Source organism: Daucus carota, chromosome 8 (genome assembly GCF_001625215.2).
Source record: "Daucus carota subsp. sativus chromosome 8, DH1 v3.0, whole genome shotgun sequence".
NCBI lineage: Eukaryota > Viridiplantae > Streptophyta > Magnoliopsida > Apiales > Apiaceae > Daucus > Daucus carota.
The window spans coordinates 3,951,187-3,972,259 of record NC_030388.2 but is presented as its reverse complement, the minus strand read 5'-3'; the positions used below and the strand labels follow the sequence as shown (position 1 = coordinate 3,972,259).

Below are 21,073 nucleotides of genomic sequence, written 5' to 3'. Positions count from 1 at the left end.
ATCAAATCTTCCTAATATATTGCAGATTATCATTATATTTTAATAATACTAAAAAAATAACATAATGTTAATAATCAAATCCGAACCCAAGGTTAGTGATTAAAAAAACATCCGAACCTAACATTAGTGACAAAAAGGAAAAAAGTTATATTTTGGTAGCAAATTTCTAAACAAACAATAAGTTGGGCAGCGAAAAAAATCTATTTTCCCTTCAAATAAATAATATAAATTACTAGTATCAATTTTTTTGCTTAATTTAGAATTTTGATCTTAACAGGAACTGAGGTGTATTTTTTATGGGAGGATTAAATGGAGATCTACTGATATTATTATTCATTCGTTAGGAAGATAAGAATACATCTTACACGATCAAAGATTGTTCATTCGTTAGGAATTAACGCTTTCAACATGGTATTCGGCATATAGATAGCTGGGGTGCCGCTCCTCCAATCTCAATCTATGAGATTAGAGTCTCCGAGCACTGGTCTAACAATGACCTTTATGTGATAAGGTCAATTGTGTTGCTGTATTTTGCGATTTTGATATAATTTAGATCGCTCGGAATAATTTTTAATTTCTATGTGTCAAAAATCAGGAAACAAATCAGTTAATTGTTTTTAATATGTTAGTATTTGTTTTTCAACCTGGTTGTATACAGTTGGGGGCTTGTCTCAACGTAATATTCTGATCAATGAAAATGCTTTTATTTTATGGAAAAAAAAGTTCCCTTGTCCGAATATAGAAAGAGATTTAATATTCCAAATCTATAAACATACACGATTTGAGTGTAACATTTATTCTGTGAAACAAGTTGTACCCTGACCGTACGGTAAAAATGAGTACTCCTTCCATCCCAATGAATTATATACATTGGGATCGGACACGGAGATCAAGAAAAAGTGTGATAAATGAGTAAAATTTGATGGAAAGTGGGTAAAGTGGTGGGACCCACATATTTTTTAATAATAAATTTGAGATAGTGGAGTAAAGTAGTGGGTGTAATAGTGTTTTTATTATTATATAATGGAGATAGTGAGAGAATGTAGTGGGTGTAATAGTGTTTTATATTATAAAACATTGCTATTTTGAGAATGTATAGAAATGATGGGACATCCCAAAGAGGAAATTGGGACGGAGTAATTACAGCTCGCGTGCCCTGACTTGCTGTCAAAGTTTTCAATCAAGAAAGAAAATATACTCATTGAAGAGCAGCACCTCAATCTGGAGAGTATTAAAAGTAAAAGTGAAATGATAGGTTTCTATCGCTTTCCATTATAATCACATTTTAGGTAATATTAATGTTTCTGTAAATTTCTTATACGTACCAAAAGTAGTTTGACTTGGCCTTCTCCAACTGATTTTGACTGACATGAGCCCTTCCCATTATCTATACTCCCTGTACTAGTCATTTATATACGGTTTCTTTTTTGGATGTCCCATTATTTCTATACATGTCTAAAATAGCAACTTTTAATAATGTAATATACTATTATACCAACTACTTTCTTCCACTATCTTAATTTCATAATAATATAAACACTATTACACCCACTACTTTCCTGCACTATCACAAATCTATAATTAAAGGGTTTGTCTAGTGTGTGCTCATGGGCACACATTATACACTAAAATTGATGGTTTTGGTGGATTTTGATTGGTGGACTTGATGTAAATGCAGGGGGGCCATCCTTATTTATGATTAGGTGACCAATAAAAATGCACCAAACTCATAGGAGTTAGTGCTTATTGTGTGCCCATGGGCACACCATAGAAAAATCGATAATTAAATACAAATGAATCCCGCCACTTTACCCACTTTTCATCTAATTTTACTCACTTAGTGTCTATACCAAATGTATAACCTACTGGGACGCAGGGAGTACAAGTATTAGATTTTAGATTTTCACGGGTTCGAGGATGAGAATTACTGCACTCAAATTTTACAACCAACTATTCACAAACGAGGCAAGGGTATTTGAATCAGCTAGCGACAACAGTTATCCGATGAACGGCAACTCCAATCATGAAATTTTTTTAATTAAAAACTGAGTTTATATATTAAAAATAAAAATTATAATAAACGAAAATATCACACTCTAACTATCTCATTCTTTGTCTATAGTTTTAGCCTATATCATCGAAGCATAATATCTTACCATTTCAACAAATTCTAATCTTACAAATTTAATATAACCAATATTTATAGGTTATAACCAATCATATTAAAAATGTTCTAAAAACCCATTTATTTACAAGTGAACCATATTATCTTAACTGTCTTACGTTTTCAGGTTATTTGATCTATAAATTAATCATATGAACTATATTAAAATATTTTTAACCTTTCCTCTTCAAAATTTTGTTTGGACAGTTCAAATCATAAACCTTTGTGTCGTTTTTTTTATATATTTTTGTTTATATATGTTAACATTCTCGTTTATGCGTGTAATTTTATTTTTTATTTAATTAATATTTATTTTCAAATATTTTTCTAATAAATAAAATTTAAATTTTCTAATTTTACGAAAATCATGTTAAATCTTGATTTAAAATTTTTGAAGCCAAATATGCTTAATTTAGTATAATAATTAATACAATTTATGAATTCACTGATTCAGCGCAGACTTTTATAAGATTATATATATTGATATTCTTAGTTGTATGATATATCTTAATTTTTTAAAATTTTGTTATTAATTCCAATTATTCAGTATTTCCTATCTCGTTAATCTTCAACTATTTGATTTGATAAATCTTTTTATAATAAATTCATAAATTAAATTTCCAATACGGACTTTACTTAAATATAAAATGAATTAATATCCTAATATTCTCGACGTGAGATGAGTGAGGGTCACAAACTTTCTCACTTAAATTTATCTGTGTGACCGTCAAACCTGAACGGAGTCTAAATCCAGACAGTTCCTCTAGCCCAGGCCTCGTCGATAACATATATGGAATAATACGACCTATTTTGTAGCTCAACTCTGCTAATTAAAATGACTAGGCAAATTTTTGCGAATCAGCTATCATGTTATGTGTGACAATCCAATCAAATTTCAAGACTAATTATAAAAATTAAAAGAAGCTTGAATCATAATTTTAAAAACTAAAACACACCTGCTTAAATATGTAAACTAATCTGAGCACGATTGGATAGCCCAAGTGGTGGGTTTATCCTCTGTTGTCCCCGGACACCCGGGTTCGACTCTGGCTCACCCCGAGATTTATTAGAACAGATACTAATTTGTAAGGCGTATAAGCCTGCATCGTCAAAAAAAAAATAATATGTAAACTAATCTTCGCTATTTTTTACCTGGAACTGAGTTATTATAACAAGGCATTTCATTGTTTCGAGGCAGGGCTGTAAAAAAATTAGAAAAATATGATATCCATCCGAAAAATTCGCATCTGTATTTCAGAAAAAGCAGATATTATCCGTATCCAAAATAAAGCGGATATTATCCGTATCCGAATTCGTGATATTCGAATTCGGAATTAAATACATATATGATATTTAAGTTATATAATATATAAATATAAATATATATATATATATATAATTAAAAATTTATTCAATTAGCTTGTAATGTGTTTATATGCATTAAACAATGTATTTGTATAAATTTTATATAATTGTACAAATACTTTATTCATGTATAAAAATATCATTTGAGCTTAGTCGGAAAAAATTGTCTAAAAATCAGCGGTAATACGGTAGGGCCGTCAAAAAATCAGACATCCGTCCCCCACGTTTGTATCCGAATAAAAGCGAATATTATTAAAATTATACACCTAGAGGGGGTGAATAGGTGTTATAGCCAATATACCTGATTTTTAAATGTTACCGAATAGTTAAACTGTCATAGACAGCCTGCTGTTAAGTTTTAGAGTAAACAGTCAGCTAGCTAACAATATAAACGCAGTGCTGAAAATATAAAGGCAGTAAGCGAGCAACACCAAGAATTTTAGCCAGGTTCGACCCCTAACCCTATTGGTCTACGTCCTGGTCCCCTACCAATTAGTAAGAGATTATATTATTAATCAAGGAATGATAACAATTACAAGATTCAATAATATAACTCCCTTCAACCCTTGTTCCTGTTATCAGTTTGCTGAAACTCCTGAATCACGAACCAAAAACTCTCCAAGACCTATACTTCCCAAGTATACTTTCCTAACTAACTAGTTCCCTTGTTTTACAAGCTGTATACACAGCTAACAAAACCACTTACACCTTAAACAATACAAAGTATATGAAAATTACACCCGAAACTATGAATTTAATATAGATATATAATCAAATATAAGTACTAGAGCTCAAAAAAAGATTTTGCAATGAACGAGTTGTATTTTCAGAAAGTTTGAAGTGTGTTCTTATTAATTAGGAAAACGATTTTGAATAAAACTCTTTGTAAAAACTGAGCTCTAATATATATATAAGTTATATGCAAATATTAGAATCTTTACGATTCGTTTCCTTAAAATCTCCATGATTTTAGACTTTGATCTTTATCCACTTGATATTTTGTTCACGCTGTAAGCCTGCTGATAGCTTGCAAATATTTCTGTAAGCTTGCTGATAACTACAGTTATACTGATATCCTAAAAAACTGTTAGCACGCATATAACAACCCTGTAAGCTTGCTGATAACTACAGTTATAATGATATCCTGAAAAACTGGTAGCACGCATATAGCAACCTTTGATAGCCTGCTTACAAGTATCAGTTTTATACTATTAGCTTGCTATTAGTGTGATCATCAAAATCTTGAGAGTATCAATTATCAAAATCAGAAATAAAGCGGATATTATCCGTATCTGAATCCGACAATTGCGGATACGGATTCGAATATGGGCGTATCCATATTCGAATTATCGGTTTGACAGCCTCATTTCGAAGGGTGGGGCCAAAATTTGTGACGGGACATTTTCAAAAATTTTTGTTTTAAGTTTTATTATTTATTTATTCTATAGTTCGAATTTTAAATAAGACTTTTGAGATGAGATTAACTAAAATACGCAAGACAAAGACTCCTAATTTTCTAATGATCATGATTAAGTTGATGAAATTAAGTGAACTTTTCAAACATAACTTGCGGTCCAAATGGGTAACACATATTAGGAGAAAGTTAAACTTAAACTAGTTCCCCCAAATATAGGATGTGAATTAGATATTTAATTGTGACAATGATTTGTCGTTAGATTCGCACCGTTCAAAGACTTGGAGTTGCTGTCACTATAAATTAATTATGTGGGCAAGACCAGTAACTTTCTATGACTCTTTGAGAGTGATATTTTCACTTTAACTTGTATATATATATTTCCTCAGATTTCTCTGTCGGTAGAATGGCCTTTAATCTCGTTACTTATAAATAAAAAATAAATGCATTTTTCTTGTGTTTGATAACATGTACTTATATGTTTCTAAATTAAAAAAATATATATATATTTCGGCAAAATATATATATATATATATATATATATATATATATATATATATATATATATATATATATATATATATATATATATGAAGTCGGTTGGTTAAGATTAAAATAAGCTATTTATTGATCAAAATAAAAAAAAATTATAAATAACAAATATGCAACGACTTATAAATTATTATACTGTAGTGCTCGATAATTTTAATTATGAGGCTCTTACTGACGGAGAAGATAAGATATGTAATTGAAGAAAACTGTTTTGGTACATCGGAAGTCTCCCCCCTTTTTTTTCTCTCTCTCTCTCCCTCCCTCCCTCCCTCCCTCCCTCTCTCCCTCTCTCTCTCTCCCCCTCCCTCTCCGCGCGCGCGCTGATTTATGCACATCCTAAATTTGCTTATAAATAAGCTACCTTCTTTTTAGATCAAATTGCCCATTTTCTTTTAACAGTGCTTTGTTTTTTTTATTTAGAGTTAATTGTAGAACACCTTCCGCCGGATTTTCGAAAAAGCACTTTAGGCCGATACTTTATATAATTGCACTATTCACATTGTTGGTCTGTTAGGCTCGTCATTTGCACTCTTCCGTTAATTTTGACCATTAAAGTTAAAAATCTCAGGAGTAGTTTGGGCAATTTAAAAAATTAATTATAAATAGGCTTTTATTTAATTTTTTTCCATCCTCTAACCAATATTTTTTTGAAATTTCTTAAAAAATAAAAGTTGCAGAGAACGAAAAGATCTATTAAAATAATAAAATTCAAAATTATTGAAATCTTTTTTGTAATTTTTTAATAAATTACAAAAATTAGATATCTTGTAAAGAAGACGGGGTATGCATATATACATTTGGGGTGTGCATAAACAAACATTTCCTCCCTTTTCTAATCCAAAAGCTCCCCGAAGGTAGACTGGTCAATCATGTCTTGGTGTATATATCAATGTCGTATATTTTCATGTTATGTTTCGTATATTTGAAAGTGAAATATCCAAACCGTTTAGAATTTGTGTACCTAATCTCAAACACATATCCATTTGGAAACGTGTTGTGTACTTTTTGTGTAATTTTCATGTACATTTATAAATATAATAATAATAATTAATTAAATATATCTTAAAAATACAATTTTCATGTATTGTTTTATAACTTTATGAAATGTATATTAAATATTTATATTTACATAGAATTGTGTACAAATTTGTACTTATTATATATATATATATATATATATATATATATATATATATATATATATATATAGGCAAGTGCTCAAATACAAACTCCGTAGTGTACAAACGTACAAACAATCACTAAATGACTTGAACACAATCACTAAATGATTGAACATAATCACTAAATCTACCAGGATGGTCTGATGGAGAGATAAGGGGAGGGGAGCACTTGTGGGGCGGCATAGCCGAGTGGTGGTGCAGCGCGGCCGGCGGCAGCCGCGACGCCGGCGCAAGGGCAGTGCTAGAAACACGATTGAGGGATAGAGACACGATTGAGGGAGATGAGAAAAGCAGTGGTGAATGTGTGTGTTTGTGTGTGTATAACACTAATCAGTGAGGGAACAACCAGAGAGAGAGAGAGCCGCTAGCAGTGGTGGTGGTGGTGGTTGGTGGTGGTGGGTGGTGGTGAGAGAGAGAGAGGCGCTGGGTAGTGGTGGTTGGTGGTGGATGGTGGAGAGAGAGAGAGAGAGTGGCGCTGGGCAGTCGTGGTGGTGGTGGGTGGGGTGGTCGTGGTGGTGGTGATTGGAGGTGATTGTGGTGGCGGTGGTGATGGATGTATGTATGTATTTGTTAAATTAAAATATCCTAATCACTAAATATTATTGTCATAATCACTGGTTTGTACGTTTGTACAGTAAGAAGTTTGTACTGGAGTAAGACCCTATATATATATATGTATTTCTACATAAAAATATTTATTTAAAAATATATTTATAATCGTGTATATATGTGTAAATAAAATGAAAACTCATATCCAATACTAAATTCAAAGTTTATTTTAATGTTCGTGTACCAAAAATTAAAAAACAAATACTAATTTTCCGTCTCGTGAGCCAAATTGAAAAGTCTAATTAAAAACATATGTCCACTTACATAGAAACATAGTTTCTCTCCATACAAACATGCACTATATTCAGATATTGATTCACTTAATAAAATTTGTGTAAAATATAGCTGAAGTAAATATCTAAGCATGATATATATATCAATGATGAATATCAAAGTTGTGTTGGGATTTATGGGTGATAGACTGTAGTCAACTTAACGTTTTCATGTACTTAGATTTATCTAAGTGGAACATACTGTCACAGCCAGATTATGTCTTTGTAGTGTCATTTTGTTTACTGTCAATTGTAATACAAGTATGCTTGGAAGAAGTTCAATTGCATCGTTCATGCCCCAAGACGCAAAGGAATGACAACAAGAATGAAGGACTGCTAGTGTCAGAGGTTTGACAGCAATTCTACACAAGACAGACAGTTGCAAGGTCACGACATTAATTTTGTATCTAACAACAACATTGGCTGAAATTCCGCAGACAACAAGTTTCCGCTCGTATGACAGCAGAACTAGTGTTCCACTCAGAAGCGTACTCAGGAAGCCACTGTCATCTTAATCATTGTTTGACAGCAAGTTCTGGTGTCACTATGTCACTGTCATCGGAGAATTTGGGATTAAATTTGATCTTTCATCAAGTCAACCATGTGGCAGATAAAGATGTTCAAATCCTAGGGATGCTGCAGAAAGCTGTTTTGTAGCACACCTGTAAAGTCTACAATTGAAGCTCAAGAGATACAAAAGTCGTGGATAACCGACTGCAAGAGATCAAGTCACCATCCGAAGAGATTTGCAGAGCTATAAATAGAATGATCCTAGGTTGCTTTTCATACAATGTAATATCTATTCGATTGGCATTTAAAAAAGTCACATGGGCTGAAATCTACAAAGTAGCTAAAAAAACAAAAGCTACTTTCAGACTTTCAGAACCCGTGCTGGCTGTGATGTGCAATACTCTGATAGATATATAGACAACATCACCATTTGTAGAGTAAGAGAGGTTAGCAAGTGCAAGAATATTCATTTGTATCTTTTGAGAAGAACTGAAACTCGAGAAACCCTTTCTTGAGGTTGTAGCAAAACAACGAAATAAATAAACCATTTATTTTGTGAAGTTCAACTACTGTGTTCTTTATCACTTGCATTAATCTTCTACTGATAAACTTTAATCTTGAATTAGTTATTGAATACATATTTAAAATTATCAGTATTGCATTCAACCCCCCTTCTGCAATACATCCAAATACTAACAAGGTGCTATAACTTTTTCAGTTCAAATATATCAAATTAGTCGTTTATTTTCAAAATTAACTTAATTCAATCATTATATCAGGTAAATCAAATGCCAGTAATTAAAATTGATACAAAATATAAATTTTTTAATGACTAAGTTGATGTTTCAGATTGACAATGAAATTAAATTAATATTGATGACTTTTGGTATATATCCTTACGTCATTAGCAAATACTCCTCTTTTCTTTTAAACACCCCCCCCCCCCACACACACACAGATAACTTAGTTATTTGGAGTTTTAAACTAAACTATAAAGAATGTGGGGAAAAAACTAACTCCATCAGTGTATTAGTGAATCCCTGAATCACTCAGATGATCTTTTCATTCGTCATCATTAGCTAACCACTCTCTTTTCCTAACTCTCATATAATATATATTAGAAACAACACTTTATTCTCTCTTATTTTTTATAATAATAATATCTTTTAATGATAAAATATTATATAAGAATTGAATATAAAACAATGTTATTGAATATAAGAATAAATATTAATCTTCTAATATTTAATATTTTATATTAAGGGATGATCTGTTTGTGTTTTACTGGTGTCAGAATGAATAATCTGTTGACCGCATCATACATTCAGTTTGTTTGGCAAATATTTTGAAGTAGGCAGTATGAATCAGATGCTGCTCAAATATTCAGTTACAAAATTGCAACTCATCCATTCAGCAATAAATTTTACGTGTATAAACAAAAAAGCAGTGAAGTAGTAATGAATATTTACAGCAAGTAATTGCACTTACTGGAAACTGGGTTATTAAATTTAAAGTTTAAAAAATGGCAACGGTAACTAGAGCAACGGTAACAAAGGGAAAGAACAGCAACAGACCAGTGGGTAATAGCAAAAGTTCCAGCAATTCCGGCAAGAACAACGACGAGGAAAGCAAGATTGGGAATCAAGAAGCAGGCACGAGGGCGAAAGGAAGCTCACCGCAAGTCTCAACAACCAAGACTCAAAATGCAGAAGAAAACAAGAAGCTACTACTGAATAAAATCGAAATCTTGAAACACTGGTTTCTCCTTGACTATGATTTGGTGGCAGCTCTTAACAAGGGGAATCACTCTTTGATTCCTATGGCTGAAGCAAGGGTCAATTATTTAATCGGACTAGTACCAGACAAGTTGCTAGCAGAAGGTATAAGTGGCGAGGAAGAGGCCCTCTGGAGTATCCATGAACTCCTATACAACAACGGGTGCTGGGAAAAGGCTAGCAATCTTGTAGTGGAAGGTTATGATGGGAGTGAAAATGGAAACTACACAGACCCAGTTCAGGGTTTTCTTAATTCGTATGCACACCTCATCCATCCGAACACTAAGGTAGGAGCACTCAGAGGGAATAGAGAGGCGGTGCGAATGGCTTTAAATCAGATACATTACAGCACAATCTGTAACATCCCAGATTTTCAGAATTTGTTTATTTATATAGAAATAAGTGTTAGAATATTATTATTGGCTTTAATTGATTTGTTTCTGACAAGATGAATGGTCTGTGTAATATGAGTATAATTGTGATGTGAAAATATAAGGTTTAAACAGATTATGTATTCTTCTGTTGTGATTTTGTTAATTTTAGCGACCCGGATTTTTTTTTCAAAAATTGTTTATCGTTATGAAAGTTATTTTCTTAGAAAGAAAGGAATAAAGTTTAATATTTTATTCCAGTTTAATGTGTTTTCAAAATTGTATATTTAAGTTTCGGGTTATTGTATCATTGATACAGGGACTGTCTTTTCAAACTATATCTCATATAATTGATTTTAAAGATTTAAAAGATTTCTATGTGAGTATAATTGTTACATGGCTAAATGCTGCATGTGAATTGTGAGTTTAATTAGTTATGATAATTAAATGTGAATATTGTATGAATTTTGGTGTAAATTGATTTTTCTGTAATTGGTATTTATACGTGCTAGAACTGTGGGTTTAATTATTGATACTATCAGAATGAATCATGTGTTATTTAGGTATTTTCTAAATGATTTATATACGGATATATGAATATCCTTTCAAAACTCATTTCAAGTGTTATTTCTGAAAATACAGAGATTGGTCATGCAAGTTAGATGGTTGATATGTGAATATAGGTATTACATGATTAAGTGTTACGTGTGTAATGGTCGTGTAACCAGTTAAGGTTATTTACGGATATTATTTGAATATTTGGTAAATTATTTGATAACTAGTTTTCTATTTTGATTGCTTATATATGTTGCAATCGCGAGTTTTCAATTTTCATATTCTCAGAATAAAATATGGAACATTTGGGTATTTTCCTGATAATTTATGAATATTATGTGATATTTATATGAATATTTGTGAGGTTTGTGTTATCGGATTTATTAAATTGACTGCTCATATGTGTTCGGATTTGAGATATTTCAATTTTGATATGATCAGGATAAAATATAGTTTATTTAGATATGTTCATATCGATTTTTGGATTGCTATTTGATTTTATAATCGATTTATGGATTTAATTTCGTTTAATTATTAATTATATTTAAATAATTATTTAACATTTTAAACCCCGTGGGCGTTCGGGAAAATTTCGCCATTAAGCTATTTGGGACATTCTGAGCATTATTCGTGTTTTAACTTTTTCAATCCGGAGTACGGTTTGCCCCGTAAATGATCCGGTACGATTTTATTAATATTTTTAAAGTTAATAATTATCTGGTTGTCTCGTAATGCGTGAAGCATATTCCAGGAATATTCCAAAGCATATTCAAGGAATATTCCAAAGCATATTCAAGGAATATTCTCTTATCTTCTTCTATAAATATCCTTTACCAGTTTATCTCGCACGTACAATCATTTCGTCAGTTTCTCTGCACGAATACCGAGAGAAGACGAACGGGTGTTCTTCGTGTTCTTCATGTTCAAACGAGGATTTGAAGGCGTTATTGGAATCCGATGGAGGCGTATAAATAGTCAAAACGAAGCTCTCGACGCGTAGAATCTAGTTTAATCAACCATAACACTGCAGATTTCACGGGTAAATTATTATTAATTTTCGAAAATTCGAATTATATGGATTTTAAATATGAATTTTTGCAAACGTGATTGTTTGATTGATTTGATGATTCCATGTTGTAGAGCATCTCCTGCCATTCGTTTTCATATATTATATGTTTGATTTTGAGTCCGATAACATATAGAAAAAGGGGTTTGATTCTTGAAGCTGTGTTCTTGAATGTTCTTGAAGCTTTTCAATTGAAATTGGGCGTTTTTAATCTAGGAAGCTATAGGGTGTGTGGTTGGTACCATTAGAAAGAGCGTGAGGAGAGGAGTATGTTCATGCCACCCAAGTGACCAAACGACCCCCGTAGAGGTCGCCGGAAACTGGAGAGGTCGGCGGCGGCGCCGATCTTCGATCGGTTTTTACGGCAAATTGGTGAAAGTGTTGGTGATTTTGATGATGCAGTTGAGTTCATGTGGAGATATGGGTTGTATCTGCAGTTTTTGGTAGGGTTTGGGGCCGGGAAACGTCCCCGGCGACGTTTCCGGCGGCGGCAGGGGGTGGCGACTGCCAAAGTGCAGTTTGGCCCCCCCGCTTTTGAAGGTGATGAAGTTCTCGTACCCAAGTTTCGAATCTTACAAAACACCCCCTGTAACTTTGAAAAGTTGCAGTTTGAACCCTGGCCAAGAACTTTCAAAAGTTTACAAAATAAACCTTTTGATTTAATTTTCTAAAATTGTTTTATTTAATTATTTTAAATTTCAAAAATAGTTTTAATTATTTCTTTATTCAAAAATAAATCTAAATTAGTTTCTTAATTAATTTTAATTAGTAATTAATTATTTTAATTGGTCAATTAATTTAAATATTAATTGATTAATTAATTTAGTTAATTATTAATTGATTTTAATTGATTGATTAATTAGATTTAATTGCTCCTTTTGATTTATAAATTCTGGAAAATAGTTTCGAGCTTTGAATCATTTCTCTAAAATATATTTGAGGCTCGTTAATTGATTTCAAATGATTTCGGACCCGATCTTGAGCAATCGGACTTGATTATTTATTCAAAAATGGATTCTTTTACCCGTTTTAATTCCGAAAAAAATGTCTAGAAATTTCAGAATATTCCTGCAAAATCATTTTTAACCTGAGACTTGATTGGATATCGATTGGGATGGGAAAACTTATGTGCAATGTGTTGTCTACTATCTGTTTGATATGTTATGTGCCGATAGGAGAGTTAGAAAACGGTTTTGATCATATCTTTTGATCCGTAATTCAGAATCAGGTGAAACGAAAGGGAGACGAAAGCTTATGGAGTCTATTTTTATATGGAAAGATAATATGATCGAGTCTAGAATGTAATTATATGTCATGTAATATGCAATATGTGTCAATATGCAACTTGTCTGCTATAAATTGATGATTACGTGATATACGTGGCTATTCCTAATATTATACATATGTGATAAATGACTTATATGACATAGTGTCGCGAATTGATTGATATTGGATAGGAATATATGGATAGTGATTGAATTGTGTTGGTTGATGGTTGATTGAGATAGGATAACAGGTGGATAGTCTTATACATAGACGAGATGATGTCGGATTTTCGATAAGGATTTATATGATAATTGATTTGTGATATGTTATGTGGAATATGATTGACTATATGTTAGAGTCAAAGCATGATTATGTGATAAGTGATATCTAATAGGTTTAAAGGATTATATAAGGGGGTATCGATATACGTGATGTGTATGTACAATAGATTGTTTAGTGATTATAGTATTGTCTTATTCTCGTAAAGGATTCGGACGAGGCGTATACGATTGAACACGTACAGAAGGTCAAACGATGTTGCAAAGCGAATAAGGAACGAGTCGAGAAAGCGAAGTCGTATTACGAATAGAGTATATACAGAGATGATCTGGAGGTTATGATATGCATAAATTGTGAGATGGAAAGATAAAATTAAGCTGTGTGTGTGGAAGCGGATTTAAGGCAAGTTTTCCTAAATCCTTCCTCATATATATATTGCATGTTCTGATTATTCTGTCAAGATTATGATATTGTTTATACTGAAACCTTTCTCAAATATACCCTTACTTCTGAGCATGAAACCCATGATTGTTTTCTTCTTCCAAGTTTTGAAAAGCCAAACACCTAATTACTCTCAATTTTCTATTTTGATCCATTCTTTCCAATCCACAAGATTATAAAAATACCAGTTCTACAAATTAATTCGAAGTTCAGACCGTCATTGGAGCATGTGTTGCTCAGTGATAGTTAGAGCCTAGAATGAAATGGGATCTTCTTGATTATTCAACCCGCCATTGTCATGCTGTTTTAGCAGGCTAAATTCAGTTGCTTAGCCGATAATGGAGGATACTGAATAGTTAGGAATTTCCTGAACTATGATTTATCAAAGGACGGACTGTGGTTTATGAAATGTTGATTCTCAAAAGTTCATTTGGAATTATTCTGTTATTGAAGATGATTATGATTCTGTTCTGTTGATTGAATTGTCTGTTGATTTTAAATTGTTAGAATTGGATTAGTTTTTTTTATAAAATATGTGGACCAGATTCGTGGTCAGACCAGATTCGTGGTCAATTATAGGCCAATGTGTGCCTTGGATCCAGTATAGAGAACAGGGCTGTGTGCCATGTTCGGGGTTAGTGCGTGACTGATCAGCAGCCTAACCTTTGGTTTTTAAGTAAAAATGTGATGAATCCAATTCGACAATTCTTCTGTAAGTTTGAAATTCTGATTTCAATTGCTGATAAGAATTGTGAAGTTTTCAATTACATATCCTGAACTTGTGAACCCTGATTAGATATTTCAGGACTATTGTTGCTTATATAAACTTGCTGAGCATTGTTGCTCACCCTTGCTATTCCTTTTTAACCATTTCAGAAAAGCTTAAAGGTGAATTGCATAATTGAGATTGCGAATATGGCTAAGGCTAAGCGAGGAGTCAGAGTATAGAGTATACAGAGGACAAGTGGAAATGTTCAGGGAGATTGTCAAGGTGGGTTCAAAATAGAATTCTATTGATGAGATTAAATTGTAAGTCATAATTTAAATAGATTGGCAGTGATTCTTCTCATCGAAGATGATCTGAGGTTGTAAGACATTGTTTATTTATAGTGGTTGATTCTAATTTCAATACTGTAACCTGGATGCGATCCTGTTTTTAGGGGGTTAAAGTGTTTTCTTTTAAATCTTTTACTGAAGTTTTCAGGTTTTAAATCCTTTGATTTTATTACCTTTTTCAAAAATACAGGTTTTCAAAAGTGTTTTAGAATGATTTTGTGTGGTGACGTCAGAATCCAGACCCCCGGATTCTCGGGCTGTCACAGTTGGTATCAGAGCAACAGGTTATAAGTTATTGAAATTAGAATATAGGTTGTTATTATAAGTTTATAGAGAAAAAGTGTTCAGTGACCTCATATAGAGGTATTGTGAGACTGTCTGGGGATAGTCTAGAGAGGTAATCGGAATAGAATCTAGATAGTTAATTAAGTTGAGGGTACATGTTTAGATAGATCATAGTTCCTAAGTCTAGACACTTGGTTTCTAGTATGGGGACTGATTGAGATAGTGATTTGTGATAAGGGTCAGAGTTAGACCTAATCAAAAGAGTATTAATAGTGAGATTGAGTTAAGAATGATAAAGATGCATGGTTCGGAGTATTCTGACCATGTTACATATTTAAAAGTGGTTTATCGTTTGGATTGAGATGTAGAAGAATGGGTGTTGAATATGAGATATTGTGGATTAGAAAGAGAGTTTTGTAGATAGATGAGATGTGAATGATAGAGAGTATGTGGAATTGAGTCTAGTTATCAGAAGTGATATTGTGAGTAAGATAGAACGTTAGTCTTCAACGACGACGCTTCAAGCTGGCATTTCATCTGCTATCAAGATGAACCTGCTTCATTGCGAATGATAATGTCTACAAGGGATCTTACGAAGCTATCACGAGCGAGAACGTCGAGAAAAGGACATACCTTGAACAACGGCTTATGGGAGCAGAGCAAGAATTTGAGAAGACCTTGGCAATATCTTTCTTCAATAAAAACTTATTTTAATTCTTCTCATCATCATTAAGTCCTTATTGGGATATCTTTTCTACAAAAGTTTTGATAAATGAGATTTCTTATTTCTCGAATGACGAGAAAACATTGGTATTGGTTATTGATATTGGTATTGATTCTTGGTATGTGATAAAGGCTGATGTGAAAAGACAATGATATTTCTTGATACTTCTTGACATTCCTTGATATTATTTGATATACCTTGATATCTTCTGATATTCCTTGGTATTCCTTGAGATTCCTTGGTATTCCTTCCATATGATTGGGATGAACAACCCTATTTATAGGGGACACAAGGTATACCTGTCTGTGTGATAGGAGTTTGATGGGACGCCATCACTTGTGTGTGTTGTGATTACAAGAAGGTTAACAACCTTTAGTAGTGTCTAATATGGGCACGCAACACTAAGTTCGTTTGATCATATTGATCTCTCAGTCACTCTCTTATTTAAACATGACCTATTTTGCAAACATCTTGTTCACATTCTAAATCTCGAAGATTGATTCTTGGGAAATAAATTCTGCAACTGTGAAAGATTGATTCTCCTATTTCTTTAAAATTAAAGGTATGCCAAGGTCATTTAAAGGTGGGGAATGATACTACGAAGTTTTAGTTCTCTTCGAGGATTCTGAGGACAGAATCCTTATAAGGGGGGTAGAATGTAACATCCCAGATTTTCAGAATTTGTTTATTTATATAGAAATAAGTGTTTGAATATTATTATTGGCTTTAATTGATTTGTTTCTGACAAGATGAATGGTCTGTGTAATATGAGTATAATTGTGATGTGAAAATATAAGGTTTAAACAGATTATGTATTCTTCTGTTGTGATTTTGTTAATTTTAGCGACCCAGATTTTTTTTTCAAAAATTGTTTATCGTTATGAAAGTTATTTTCTTAGAAAGAAAGGAATAAAGTTTAATATTTTATTCCAGTTTAATGTGTTTTCAAAATTGTATATTTAAGTTTCGGGTTATTGTATCATTGATACAGGGACTGTCTTTTCAAACTATATCTCATATAATTGATTTTAAAGATTTAAAAGATTTCTATGTGAGTATAATTGTTACATGGCTAAATGCTGCATGTGAATTGTGAGTTTAATTAGTTATGATAATTAAATGTGAATATTGTATGAATTTTGGTGTAAATTGATTTTTCTGTAATTGGTATTTATACGTGCTAGAACTGTGGGTTTAATTATTGATACTATCAGAATGAATCATGTGTTATTTAGGTATTTTCTAAATGATTTATATACGGATATATGAATATCCTTTCAAAACTCATTTCAAGTGTTATTTCTGAAAATACAGAGATTGGTCATGCAAGTTAGATGGTTGATATGTGAATATAGGTATTACATGATTAAGTGTTACGTGTGTAATGGTCGTGTAACCAGTTAAGGTTATTTACGGATATTATTTGAATATTTGGTAAATTATTTGATAACTAGTTTTCTATTTTGATTGCTTATATATGTTGCAATCGCGAGTTTTCAATTTTCATATTCTCAGAATAAAATATGGAACATTTGGGTATTTTCCTGATAATTTATGAATATTATGTGATATTTATATGAATATTTGTGAGGTTTGTGTTATCGGATTTATTAAATTGACTGCTCATATGTGTTCGGATTTGAGATATTTCAATTTTGATATGATCAGGATAAAATATAGTTTATTTAGATATGTTCATATCGATTTTTGGATTGCTATTTGATTTTATAATCGATTTATGGATTTAATTTCGTTTAATTATTAATTATATTTAAATAATTATTTAACATTTTAAACCCCGTGGGCGTTCGGGAAAATTTCGCCATTAAGCTATTTGGGACATTCTGAGCATTATTCGTGTTTTAACTTTTTCAATCCGGAGTACGGTTTGCCCCGTAAATGATCCGGTACGATTTTATTAATATTTTTAAAGTTAATAATTATCTGGTTGTCTCGTAATGCGTGAAGCATATTCCAGGAATATTCCAAAGCATATTCAAGGAATATTCCAAAGCATATTCAAGGAATATTCTCTTATCTTCTTCTATAAATATCCTTTACCAGTTTATCTCGCACGTACAATCATTTCGTCAGTTTCTCTGCACGAATACCGAGAGAAGACGAACGGGTGTTCTTCGTGTTCTTCATGTTCAAACGAGGATTTGAAGGCGTTATTGGAATCCGATGGAGGCGTATAAATAGTCAAAACGAAGCTCTCGACGCGTAGAATCTAGTTTAATCAACCATAACACTGCAGATTTCACGGGTAAATTATTATTAATTTTCGAAAATTCGAATTATATGGATTTTAAATATGAATTTTTGCAAACGTGATTGTTTGATTGATTTGATGATTCCATGTTGTAGAGCATCTCCTGCCATTCGTTTTCATATATTATATGTTTGATTTTGAGTCCGATAACATATAGAAAAAGGGGTTTGATTCTTGAAGCTGTGTTCTTGAATGTTCTTGAAGCTTTTCAATTGAAATTGGGCGTTTTTAATCTAGGAAGCTATAGGGTGTGTGGTTGGTACCATTAGAAAGAGCGTGAGGAGAGGAGTATGTTCATGCCACCCAAGTGACCAAACGACCCCCGTAGAGGTCGCCGGAAACTGGAGAGGTCGGCGGCGGCGCCGATCTTCGATCGGTTTTTACGGCAAATTGGTGAAAGTGTTGGTGATTTTGATGATGCAGTTGAGTTCATGTGGAGATATGGGTTGTATCTGCAGTTTTTGGTAGGGTTTGGGGCCGGGAAACGTCCCCGGCGACGTTTCCGGCGGCGGCAGGGGGTGGCGACTGCCAAAGTGCAGTTTGGCCCCCCCGCTTTTGAAGGTGATGAAGTTCTCGTACCCAAGTTTCGAATCTTACAAAACACCCCCTGTAACTTTGAAAAGTTGCAGTTTGAACCCTGGCCAAGAACTTTCAAAAGTTTACAAAATAAACCTTTTGATTTAATTTTCTAAAATTGTTTTATTTAATTATTTTAAATTTCAAAAATAGTTTTAATTATTTCTTTATTCAAAAATAAATCTAAATTAGTTTCTTAATTAATTTTAATTAGTAATTAATTATTTTAATTGGTCAATTAATTTAAATATTAATTGATTAATTAATTTAGTTAATTATTAATTGATTTTAATTGATTGATTAATTAGATTTAATTGCTCCTTTTGATTTATAAATTCTGGAAAATAGTTTCGAGCTTTGAATCATTTCTCTAAAATATATTTGAGGCTCGTTAATTGATTTCAAATGATTTCGGACCCGATCTTGAGCAATCGGACTTGATTATTTATTCAAAAATGGATTCTTTTACCCGTTTTAATTCCGAAAAAAATGTCTAGAAATTTCAGAATATTCCTGAAAAATCATTTTTAACCTGAGACTTGATTGGATATCGATTGGGATGGGAAAACTTATGTGCAATGTGTTGTCTACTATCTGTTTGATATGTTATGTGCCGATAGGAGAGTTAGAAAACGGTTTTGATCATATCTTTGTAATTCAGAATCAGGTGAAACGAAAGGGAGACGAAAGCTTATGGAGTCTATTTTAATATGGAAAGATAATATGATCGAGTCTAGAATGTAATTATATGTCATGTAATATGCAATATGTGTCAATATGCAACTTGTCTGCTATAAATTGATGATTACGTGATATACGTGGCTATTCCTAATATTATACATATGTGATAAATGACTTATATGACATAGTGTCGCGAATTGATTGATATTGGATAGGAATATATGGATAGTGATTGAATTGTGTTGGTTGATGGTTGATTGAGATAGGATAACAGGTGGATAGTCTTATACATAGACGAGATGATGTCGGATTTTCGATAAGGATTTATATGATAATTGATTTGTGATATGTTATGTGGAATATGATTGACTATATGTTAGAGTCAAAGCATGATTATGTGATAAGTGATATCTAATAGGTTTAAAAGATTATATAAGGGGGTATCGATATACGTGATGTGTATGTACAATAGATTGTTTAGTGATTATGTTAGAGTCAAAGCATGATTATGTGATGTGGTTTATGAAATGTTGATTCTCAAAAGTTCATTTGGAATTATTCTGTTATTGAAGATGATTATGATTCTGTTCTGTTGATTGAATTGTCTGTTGATTTTAAATTGTTAGAATTGGATTAGTTTTTTTTATAAAATATGTGGACCAGATTCGTGGTCAGACCAGATTCGTGGTCAATTATAGGCCAATGTGTGCCTTGGATCCAGTATAGAGAACAGGGCTGTGTGCCATGTTCGGGGTTAGTGCGTGACTGATCAGCAGCCTAACCTTTGGTTTTTAAGTAAAAATGTGATGAATCCAATTCGACAATTCTTCTGTAAGTTTGAAATTCTGATTTCAATTGCTGATAAGAATTGTGAAGTTTTCAATTACATATCCTGAACTTGTGAACCCTGATTAGATATTTCAGGACTATTGTTGCTTATATAAACTTGCTGAGCATTGTTGCTCACCCTTGCTATTCCTTTTTAACCATTTCAGAAAAGCTTAAAGGTGAATTGCATAATTGAGATTGCGAATATGGCTAAGGCTAAGCGAGGAGTCAGAGTATAGAGTATACAGAGGACAAGTGGAAATGTTCAGGGAGATTGTCAAGGTGGGTTCAAAATAGAATTCTATTGATGAGATTAAATTGTAAGTCATAATTTAAATAGATTGGCAGTGATTCTTCTCATCGAAGATGATCTGAGGTTGTAAGACATTGTTTATTTATAGTGGTTGATTCTAATTTCAATACTGTAACCTGGATGCGATCCTGTTTTTAGGGGGTTAAAGTGTTTTCTTTTAAATCTTTTACTGAAGTTTTCAGGTTTTAAATCCTTTGATTTTATTACCTTTTTCAAAAATACAGGTTTTCAAAAGTGTTTTAGAATGATTTTGTGTGGTGACGTCAGAATCCAGACTCCCGGATTCTCGGGCTGTCACACAATCGAGACGGCAAGAGAAAGCTTGAAGGCAAGGAAAACAAACGCAAGCCCCAGACCAAACTTTCACTATCAACTACAGGAGGCAAGGAAGTTCATATCCTCACTAAGCTATCTGGTAGAGCCTACAGTGTTTAAGGATGCTATGAAAGGCAGCGACAAAGCTCTGTCACTAGCTCTGGGCCAAATACACCATAAAACCCTCCCAAACTTGCCACCAA

General features: G+C 32.5%; 2 long non-coding RNA genes across 2 annotated transcripts; both read left to right on the top strand.

The window, feature by feature from the left end:
* Positions 1-11,211: 11,211 nt before the first annotated feature.
* Positions 11,212-15,011, top strand: LOC135148286 (uncharacterized). The gene is made up of 2 exons (XR_010286280.1): positions 11,212-11,807; positions 14,697-15,011. It is a non-coding gene; the product is annotated as an uncharacterized LOC135148286 (long non-coding RNA).
* Positions 15,012-17,555: 2,544 nt separating this feature from the next.
* Positions 17,556-20,724, top strand: LOC108199086 (uncharacterized). Its single transcript, XR_010286278.1, has 2 exons — positions 17,556-18,151; positions 20,410-20,724. It is a non-coding gene; the product is annotated as an uncharacterized LOC108199086 (long non-coding RNA).
* The last annotated feature ends 349 nt before the right edge of the window (positions 20,725-21,073 follow it).